A 12,229-nucleotide genomic window follows, 5' to 3' on the forward strand; every position below is an offset into this window, starting at 1 on the left:
CAAGCATTCAGCTAGGATAACAAAAAGAATAGGAGAGATTAGGTCCCCTTGTCTAAGACCCCTTGAAGCCTTAAAGAATAAGGTAGGGGATCCATTAACAAGCACCAGAAAAGAGGCCAAAGAAACTAACATGAAGATAAGATCCTGAAATCTTTTATTAAAGCCAAATGCTTCCAAACCCATTAGGAGGAAATTCTAGTTAACTCTGTAATAAGCTTTTGAGAGATCAAGCTTAAGAAGAAACCCTTCCTTTTTTGAAATTGCTAGAGAATGAATATTTTCATGAACTGATATAATGGAATCCAAGATCTTTCTACCCAAAAAAAATCCATTTTTCTACCTTGAGATGATATTTGGAAGAAGGGAGATAATTTTGAGAGTAAGAACTTTAGATATGATCTTATTAAAAGAATTACACAAGATAATAGGCCTAAACTGATCCATACTATTAGCTTCCAGCTTCTTTATAATAAGGGCAATAAAGGTCCCATTTAATTCTCTTAGGATGTTTCTAGTGCCAAAAAATTCCTTCACACCATTGCAACATCAACACCAATGATATTCTAGTATTTATGAAAGAACAAAAGAGGAAACCCATCAAGACTAGGGGCTTTGTCACCCTTGAAAGAGAAAATAGCCTTAGAAATCTCATCTAAAGAAGGAATGGAAGTAAGGGACAAGTTATGGGCCTTAGAAATATAAGAAGGAATGCACTCTAGGAACATATTCTACTTATCCAAATTCAAGTCAAGGTCACATTGTAACAATCTACTAAAGAACTCCATAGCCTCATTTTTGACAATCTCTTCATTATCAGTCAAACCTTCCTTTGTATGAAGTTTAGAAATTCTATTAGCCATCCTATGCTTTAAGGTAGTCAAATGAAAGAACTTGGTGTTACAATCTCCTTCCTTCAAAAAGAACTTTCTAGAATGCTGTCTCCAAAACATCTCCTCCTTCATAATAAGATCATGAAGTTCAACCAGTTTGTTGCTCTCCTCTTCCCTAGAGACCACCTCATAACCATCAATCTGAATCCTATCTTGAATATCTTTTAGTTCCTCCAAAATCTTTTTTTTTTCCTAAAAAATGTTGCCAAAGGTTTGTCTATTCCATATCTTAATATTCTTCTTGATATTTTTCAATTTGGCAGCCACTCTAAACATTGCTATACCTTCCATTTTAATATCCCACCACTCCTTAATGAGGTTCTCCAAATTTGGATGAAGAGTCCACATTTTTTCAAATCTGAAAGGAAAATTCTTATGAAAATTAAATTTGTCAACAACAAGGAAAATCGGGTAATGATCAGAACCCACACAAACTTTAGCATTAAGTGCACATTTATAACTCAAAAGCCAATCATTACTAATAAAAGCATGATCCAATCTAACTTGAATAAGATCCTTTCTAGCTCTTCTATTCGTCCATGTATACTCAATCCCATGTAAATCAAGATCATGGAGAAGATGAAGATCAATAAAATTCATTAAATCTAATCTATTATCCAAATTGGTCTGACAACCTCCCCATTTAACAAAGTCCTTTAGAGGGGATCACCAACCAATTATCATCAGCAAAAAGCTTTCTCTGATTAGAAATTTCTTTGCATAAAACCTTCCTCCCCCATTTGGAATTGGGGGCATAAACATTAGTAAGGACCCAAATAAAATTGTCTTTTGAATTAAAAAATCAAGCATTTATCATATTTCTACTTTGAGAAATGAGTTCCCCTTGAATCCATTTATTAATCCAAGAAACCACCGTACCACCTGATGCTCCTTTAGAATCATTACCAATAATCTTTCCTCCCTTGAAAATAGAAAGGCATTCCACCTTATCCTTCAACATCTTATTTTACTGAATAACAAAAATATTCACCCTATTATCCCTGATCATATTTTTCAAAATATCATGTTTATGAGGGTTATTTAACCCTTGGATGTTCCAAGAAATTATCTTCATAATTTATTATTTTTTTATTATTCAAGGATGGTTCTCTGACTAGCATTAGCAATGCTTCTATTAGCCTTAGTTGTTCTCCTCTACAAATTGGAAGGTCGTCCAACTAAAGATGGAGAGGACCCAACATCACCATTCTTGAAAGTGGATCCACCATTCTTAGATGAAGAACTTCCTTGTTTACCTGTAAAAGGTTTGGACTCCCCATTTTTGGAATCTACTTTGGGTCCTTTCTTATTATTTTTCACTGGAGTAGAGCCCTCATCTTTTTTATTACCTTTCTTCCTTCCTTTAGACTTTTTAGCAACCACAATCCAATTGGCATCAAAACTATCATCTTCCCACACTACTTACTCAACATGAGATATAGTTAGAAGGTCCTCAACTTCACCACTAACAATGTTACCATCCTTCATCATGGGTTCCTGGGCTTTATGTATAGAAGGCACACCTGTCTCCTTTTAGGTCCCATCTTTGACAGAATCCCTAACCTCCTTAGTCATTATCACCATATTTTCTTGATTCCTTTGCAAAATGTCACTATTAGGGATCTCCATAGGGATCTAGGTAGAATCGATTAGACTAGTCACCTGCTCTAGAGGTGAAGCCAAGCCAAGATGGTGGGCAACCACATCATAGTTTGAACTGAGTGGAGGAGCTTGATGAGGACTACCTTCAATGGGAACCTCCACACCCTCAGTCACACTACCCACCACACCACCATCAGAACACTTAGACTAGTCTTTTGGGGAAATAAACTCATCTAAATCTGCCCCTACACCCTTAGAGAGATCTTTCTTCACCCACACTTTCTTGATCTTCTTAGCCTTTCCTTTTAGAGAAGGACATTTCTTAGCCCAATGACCAAATTTCTTATAGTGGAAGCAAGAAAAAGGGATAGATTCATACTCAATCCTTTGGTCCCAAATACCAAGTTTAGATTTCAAAGAGATAGATTCGGGAAGATCCACACCACGTGAAACCCCAACACAGAATTTGACAAAGTTTAGCCACCTCCTAGAAACAGTGACAAGATCTAAACAAAGGAGTTCCCCAAAAGTATTAGTAATGCCCTTGAACACATCTTCCACCCATAACTCAAGAGGGAGGCCATGTAATCTCATCCAAATAGGGGCTTGAATAGTAGAATCATCTAGAGAGTAAATGTTAGGGGTCCATTCCTGTAACAGTAGGGTATGCCTCCCCATAACCCAAGTACTACTATAGAGGATATCCCACTTATCCTCCTCACAAGAGAAGCAAAAGGAAAGGCATCCTTTAGCCATCACTGAGATGTCAACTTGGTGCTTCAAACATCATTTTTTGCAAACAAAAGCTCACACATCTTCAATATTGGGTCTAGCTCTAATGAAATGCCCAATCAAAGTCATGTCCATATAGGAAATATTTTTATCAATAATCTGGGGATTTCAATTGAGAACTTACCTTTATCCCTTGTAGAAATATCTTTAATTGGCAGGAAAGCAAACTTTCTAGTGGGACGTACCCCAAATAAACTGGACCATTTTAAAAATTTGCTTGGGCCCCCCTCTTGAAGCCTCCAAAAACCTACCATCATTATCATCCCTAGATTCAACATCCCCAGATTCGATAGGGGAATCTCCAGAATGCTCACCAGGTATAAAGGATTTCAAATTTAGATTCCTGCCCAAAAACTTCACACCACTCTCCTCGCTCTCGCTTGCCATACTTCACCATTGTAGTTACCCCTAAGTCCTAGTGTTACAAGAACACTTAGCTTGGGTTGAATGAGTTGATCAATTAACATTTAGGTTCAATTTACAAAGCTATGACTTCCAATTCAATATACATTTTTGGGTTTCCACGTTCATAAGTTGACTATGATGTTATCCTTTTTAATAATATACTAGATCAATCCTTAGGAGAATCTAAATCTACATTTAAAGGTTAATCTATCATAACACATTAATACTTAATTCAAAATATTATGATAACCTATTTGGATCTAATTAAAAACACTAAGATATTCACCAGAAGACTAATTGCAACCTATACTTTATCTTCTAACAATAACTACTAGATCTTATACTTAACCTCTAGCCAGTGTCAAGACCAACTATAGTATAAAATCATTTAAATTCAAATACAAATGTTGTTTTAACATATCAATAATAATAATAAATGATCTCAAATAAAATGTAAGATACTAATCATATTTACTAATCACTAACCCAAACAATCTACTAATTATTAACTAACATAAGGATACTGTAATAGTACTCCAAAAAACTTTATTAAAATAAAATATCTAATTACAACATAATTTAGAGCACCAATCTACTAATTAATTACTTACTAATCATAACTTTCTATCACTAAATAAATTGCTAGTTAATTCTATCTAACCTAACACTTAACCATTCTACTTAATCTACCACATTGCAATCTTCAAAAATTAATCAAGGAACCCTTTTCCTATTTAAATACTTTATTGAGCCTACTTACTGATACATTTTATTTAAAACATACTATACTTTATTAAAAACTAAATAAATCCATTTAACTAATACTAATCTTAATTTTACTAAATTTAGTACTAACCCAAAAACTAATTAAAAATCTGATTACTCCACAAATAAACTTCATCTAACACTTTACTAACTAACCAAGAAACATATTAACACAAAAGTAAAACTAACTAACTATTCCTAACAACTAACCTATCTAATTTTAATATCTAACATACCACTAACTTTACACTAATTAAAAATTCCTAACTTGACTCATTAAGAAAACCCCCTCCGTAAACTCACCTACCCCCCTTCCACATGGTACACCATCCTAGCTCCCTTACCTACTACCCAAGAAGATATAATGGTAGTTTTAAAGAGGTGAGGGTAGGCATGAGAAGGGGTGTGGGGAGGAGAAGGTAATACAAGGTCAACAACTACCTCCCCCCCATCAAATCAACACTTATTTCCAAGGAACCTTACCCATTTTCCTTGGGCGGCTTCCTACATCTCCTCACATGGACCAAGGTCTGCCAGTTTGCAACTATGAGGGGTATCAAAAAGACATGCTTTAAAGTTTGATGCCCCCCTTGAATGTGATTGGAGGATGGTCAAGAGTTAAATTTGAAACTTTTGTTATGCAATCACCTTCCCATAAAGTTCTTACCAATGAAAAAAATGGGTAAAGTTAAGCATTAAATAAGTTTCCCTTGGTCCCAAAAACTTGCACCTAGGATGGTGAGGTGGAGAGATGGAGTTGATATTAAAGTTTAGTTGTTGAATATAGGATAACCTTTTTTAAAAAATTTTAATTTTATTTCATTTTATAATTATATAACCAATGATTAAAAAGGTGCTAAAAGATATTAAGGAAATCTAAATAGAATATGCTCTATTCAAAGTGGATTAAATATTTTTTTCCCATACAAAGGGTAGAGAGCATATTTTCTCTAAGATTATGAATTTTTTTTTAAAGTCTCCTTTTTTTTTTCCTAGGTGTTGGATTTTTAAATCTATTTAGTTTTAAAGGCAAGGGGATACAATTTCTTTTCTAAGTTGAATTATAGCATAGTGTTCAATGTTGTGTTTCTGCATTAATGTGGGAATATTCCTTCTTTTGACAAATATAAAAATCCAAAGTGATACACCAATCATAGAATCAAATATTATTGACACCATTTGGAAATTAATTGCATAACTTTATATATCATCATTTCATCTAATTACCATTAATCATATGAATACAATTTTGAACTATAAGGATGCTATAGGAAAAGTAAAACATCATTGTATCCATTTTTTGATAAACATATGCATAAAATTGAATCATAATAAATATCATATGAAAGGAAATATTCATTTTTTTCAACATACATGGACTAACCACTCATTCATTTTATTGAATCACCTGATTCAAAGACTCCATCAAGAAAGAACCAGAGAAGAAAACCCAACATTATGGTTATTTCAAAAATAAGTTTAACAATAAATTTTTACAATAGGATCATTATCCTAAGGAGAAATGTCCCATACATTTGAATTGAAACAACAACTCTAAAATCATGCTTGGCTCCATATCAAGGTAGCCACTATGAAATCTATAAATCACATCAAGGTAATCACGGAGAACCTAAAAACTGACCGTAAGACAAATAGATTTAACACAAGGGCACATACAACCAGACATTCCCATCCCACATTTGCATAGTGGGTTCATTAACAAACCATACAAGGGAGAAGGTGGATTTTTCCAGGCAAGAGAAATCAGTCACAACACCATAACAGATGCCCTTTTGAGGCTAATATCACAAGAAATTTTGTTCTTTGACTTTTCAATTTCCAAAAACACAAACATGGTTTGTACTAACAAGTAGGTGCCCATAACACCCTACTCTCTCCCTCTCCTCATCATGCAAAGAGACTCTACACTACCCAGAGTCCAATCAAAGCCCTCCTCTCATACATGGCCACTTCTTCCCTATCTGAGGGTGAGTAATGCCAACACAACCCTTACAATTTCCCTCAAAAATCAAAATATAAAATATGAAGGAAAAAATTTAAGAAAACCCATCACAATCACATCCATTACATGTTTCTTTATACATACAAACACACACATGCAGAAACCTACTTTAAGAAATGAAAAAAAAATATGAAGACACAAATTTGAAGGATTCCTAACTTCACAAATGGTTATGGCAAACTAAAATTTGAGAAGATCTATCCTTCGTCTTTCTTTAATCTTGACTTTACTCTCTAAATATAGAGATTGAGTGAACAATCTTCCACCCTCAAATCTACCACTAAATAGGCTCCTAACTCAACCACCTACAAATTATAATAACTTCGCACTTGACTAAGGGCTTCTAGAGTCTTCTAACTTAACATCATCATTAATGCAAACTTTATGGTGGAGTAACTTGTCAAACTCATGGTGAAACCCCAATTTTCGCACTAAAGCAAAAATGAGATATTTGGGTGGTCATAAAAATCAACAAAAGGGGCTAGAGGGGTGAAAAATGCCCCAAACCTATACATATACCCCCTAGGCACTTAGTTTTCATAATTCTTGGCCTCTAGAATTATTTAATGACCTATTAAATTACTTGAAATATTTGAACTTTCTAAAAACCCTAGGAATACAAACTTATCACTAAACCCTAATTAGAGTAATTAACCCCAATTACAAACTAATTAGTATTAGGTTACTAACCTAGTCTAACTCAGATTATTAGGTTACTTGGCTAATCATAATTTATCATGCTAAAATACATATATGAATCACAAGTGTCAAATGACACTATAAAATCACTATTACAAAACATTAAACACTTTACAATTATAGAATGATATGCACATTCAATTTATGATACAAATAAAATATGAAAAAATGAGGTCTACATCTTTCAATAGACTCAACCCTAGTTTTCACAAACTATATATAGGGTCAAGTTCCAATTTTCTATTAGATTTCTTGGCTAATAATCCTACACACTTCATTTCACACATCAATAGTTTGAGAAAAATCACATGTATAAAAACTCATTTGGATAATCACATTAATCAAAACATTATCTTTTATTTAAACAACCCTTTCTCATTTCTGCACACATTTAATCATCAATAATTACACAATCAATATAACATAACTTATTCATTAATTTAGATTAAAATACTAGAATAATCATCATTAGACATGCATATATCTAAACATCATAAACATCACCAATAAGGAATATTAAACTATCTCAATGTGTATAATCTAATCATCGAGGTACTATAATCAACATCATCATCATCAAGTGAAACACCTCATATCCTTGTTAGTGCAAATTAATGTTTAAATAGTCAAGATAAGGTAGTAGTTCTTGAATAACTGAGTATTTAAAACATGGATATATTAGCTGATCTCAATTTCTATTAGGACATCTAAACCATAAAACATTACTTCATATCCATTTCAATCTCCTATAACAGATTTAACAGAGAAATTTATATACGAGGAGGGACCTTACAAGTTTCTCTAAAGTCAGTCTCCATTTCATTGCTTAATCCTACATATTCTAACATTCTACATTTTACATTCTTATGATGTCATAATGGTAGAGATTGAGAACGAATTCCTTTTGCACAGTCACCACTTAAACTATGTACCTTCATGCTTAACCATGGTGAATCTGTGAAAGTTATTCCCTTAACCATGTTGCACCTTTGCTAATTGAGCCAATCATTTCTAATAAATTGCAGAGACCTTGCAAACACTACCTAAGTAACTGAGTCACACCATCATGCCCTTAGAAAATGTTAAAACATGACAAGGTAGTGATGTAGAGATGAGCCTTGGTTGCACAATAGCCACTTAGAATTTCAATTTTTTTTTAAAGCACAAAAATTTTAGAACCTTGATTTTGAAAATCAAAAGAGATAAAACATGAAAACATTCATACGTACATAAACCTATGGTTTTTTCACCTAAACCTCTGTAGCAAAAGACATGCAAACCCTAATCTCACATTTTTCATCTAGATTTTTTAGACTAATTTGTCAAAATTTACAACGGTGAAAATATAGGCCAATAGTAGCTTTCTCTTGAGACAATGGATAGCTTGCATCGATATAAAAATTCAAAATCTCTAGATTAGTAGACCACATACTTGGTGCAATGACAACTATTTCAAAGAGTGACACACACACAATATGAAAACATAAGGTATATACAAGGATTTACAACTGTATAAAGATCTAATGTACTATTCATGGAAAACAAGTACTTTCAACAAAAGTACTTCTTTAGGAATTATCCACGAACTAGAAATTCTAGAATATTTCCTAAAAATTCTTTAACATGATAGGAATCCTCTCCCCATTTCTCATGAATCAGATATGGGCCTAGCCAAATAGGGTCAAACTTTCCATGTTTACCTTTGTCTTCCTTTCTAGCATTCCACAATAATACCAAATCTTTTGGTCCAAATTTTCTTGCAACTACATTTTTGTCATATAAGTGTTTTATCTGCAATCACAACTTAGCATTCTTGGCAAAGGCTTGTATCCTGTGCTCACTCAATCCATCTAATTCATCCATCCTCTCTTGCATATCATCTATGATATCCTCATCATACACTTGGATGTAGTTGTATAAGCCAATTAGATTGTTTTGAGGCATTCTTGCTTGAATTTCATATACTAAATCAAAAGGTGACACACCTATTGCTTTCTTGATTCTTACTCTGTTAGCCTAGATTGGAAGATGTAATTTGGAATCCCATGCCTTTTTTTTGTCATCTAGAGTTCTTTTAATAATCTTTAGTACAATTTTATTGGTAGTGTATCATCTTAAAATGGAAGCACTTCCATGTTAAGAGCATTTAGCCCTCCCAGTAGGTGATTTGGGGTCATGTCAAGTGCCTTGAAAAGGTCCCCAACTTAGATCTAGATTTTTCCCCTAGTTCTACCCCCTTTTCCACTTTCTTTTTGCATTTCTCTAGCATTCTAGATTGAGATCCTAAGATTTTTTACCTCAAGGTCAAGGTTGACCTCAACCCTGACCAAGGTCAAGGATGACCTCAACCCTGACCTAGGTCAGAGTCAACCTTGACCCTAACCTAAAGTCTAAATTTCAAGGTTCCATGATTTTTAGATGTTGGGTTTTGGAAAGAATTATTTTCCCACTTTTGGGTTGACTGTTTTGGTCTCCAAAATAATAAACTCTTAAATAACATTTAATCGAGGTCCATTTCTAGGGGGTTAAAGGTTAATTGGGATTTAATGCTCCCAAGTTGGCCTTCTCTAGGATTTTGTGCCCTAGATCACTCTATAAGGAAGCCTTCCTCTCTCATTTGATCCATCTACTATCCAATATTATCTCATGATCTGTTGTTAAGAATTCAAGCATTCAAGCCTTCAAGAGTTCAAATATTCAATTCATCAAGGAGATCCATTAATAGCCATTGAAGGATTCAAGCTCTATGGAGCCCTTTTGTCGAAGATTCATACATTTCCATTCAAACCTCTTCCTATGCAAAGATCCATTCAAGATTGGTGTTGAAGATCTAATGCCATTGATTTGAGACATCATACATATATTCCTAAATTCATTTGGAGTATACCTACTTGTGGATTCAAAGATTTGAATCCTCCACAAGGATTTCAGCATAAGAAAGGTTATTAGTTCCATTTACTTTGTTTATGCATATCATTATTTCAATTAAATTTTAAGGTTGATTCCAAAATGGGGTTTGACCAAGGCAAACCCCCCATCCAAACAAAAAAAAAAAACATTTTTCTTCTAAGTACTGGTACTAGACATCAAATTAAACTGCAGATTTGGACACCCTTTTTGCTGAACTTGTGGGATATGCAAACAAAATTTTTGTCAGAGCAATGCAATTCAAGATTAACTTTTTGGGGTACAATTGTGCCTCAAGGTAAGATTGTGCCCTGCTATCTGGGTCAAGGTTGACCTACCCTCAGAAAAGAAAAATATTTCTAGGTTTTGAAGATCTCATAGTTTTGGTTCAAGCAACCAAAGATCAATAGTTTTTGAGACAATTTAACATGGTCTTCAACCAATTATTTTTTGGAGGTAAGTACCTTTTTATTTCTTCATTTCAATATTAGTCATCTATTTTTACTTTTCATATCATAAGAATTTATATGATGTGTAAAATATGGGTTTAGGGTCTCTTTCATGTGTATTATTCTAAACCTTATTCATCTATATTTTTCATATTATAGGTAGACTTAGCCTACCAATTTTCATGTGGGTGATATGGAGATGATGTTGATCTATTGATGCCATACTTGTCACAAAATTATATAAACTCATTTTATCTAAAGCAAATGACATTATTAGTTACAATCCTCTCTAGAAATCCAAATTTGGTTATTATGTTATTCAACAAGAAATTATTCACAACTTAATGAGTAGTTTTTCTAGTAGGAATGACTTCTACCCATTTTGTGAAATAGTCAGTTGCTACCAAAATCCATGAATAGCTAGTTCTTGACGTATTTCCTATTTCTCCTATGAAATATATTCCCCACTGTTTGAATGGTGCTTGAACTTCTATTGGCTTCAAAAGGATATTTCTAGAAAACTTTAGCTTGCTAGAAAATCTCTGATGAGGATTACATTTTCTAACTAAAACATGAGCATCCTTGAATAAGCTTGGCCACCAAAAGCTAGCTCTCATCACCTTATGGGTTGTTTTCTTGGCCATGTAATGACCTCCACATACTCATGAATGCATCTCAATAAGTATTTTTATTGTTTCTTCATGATCAATATATTGTAATAGTACTCCTTCAAAGTTTCTCCCCAAAGCCTCCCATCAATGATAATATACTTAATTGCCTGTAGCTTCAAAGATCTCCTTCAATGTCAGTCAAATTGTGTGGATCTTCCATATGTTTTAAATAATAAATGAAATTTTTATACCATTCATAGTCATCCATATCACATGTTTATGGCCAGTGTTCTTAATCAACAATGTTTATTTGATTAGCATCCAAGTTAGACTAAGCCACCAACTTTTAACCCCTGACCTCTTACTAGTTTGGTTATTTGGATCTCAATGTTGAATTCTTGGATTCTATTTATCCATCTACACCTTATACCAGACACCTCTTTTTGGAAAAAAATGTCCTTCACAACAGCACTAGGGCCAGAAGCTACAATAATTTAGCACCTACCAAGTAACACCTAAAAGCCTTGACTTCTTTTACAGAAGCATATGCTTGTTTCTCATTGATATCATACTTAAGTTTTTAGTTTGGAGTGACTTTGAAAAATTCAATTGATTGTTCAAAACCTTCTTTGTTCTTCTAGAGCAAGACTACTACAATGGTGTGGAAAGATGCAAATGAAAAGGCGTGCATTAGTTTGGTGTAATCTAGTGTTCTAAGCACTAGGGCATTCTTTATTGCATTTTTTATTTCTTGAAAGGCCACTTATGGTTCACCTTCCCAACTGATTGTTTCCCCTTTCTTAAGCATCTTGGATATGGGTTTGATAATTTCAACAAATTTAGTTACAAATATCCTCAAGAAATTTACCTGGCCAAAGAATGATTGAATACCCTCGACATTTTTTGGCTTGAGAACTTTGTCTATTGTTGCCACCTTCTTTGCATCAATTTTCACTCCATCTTTAGATACTATGTGGCCTAGCAATTTCCCCTCTATGACTCCAAATGCACACTTCCTTGGGCTCAAGGAAAATCCATATTCCAAAGCTTTAAGAAAGATTTTCTCCAAATATCTACAGTGATCTT

The sequence above is a fragment of the Cupressus sempervirens genome, chromosome 6, assembly GCF_028749045.1.
Source record: "Cupressus sempervirens isolate cs-2001-9-10 chromosome 6, ASM2874904v1, whole genome shotgun sequence".
In the NCBI taxonomy this organism is placed as follows: domain Eukaryota; kingdom Viridiplantae; phylum Streptophyta; class Pinopsida; order Cupressales; family Cupressaceae; genus Cupressus; species Cupressus sempervirens.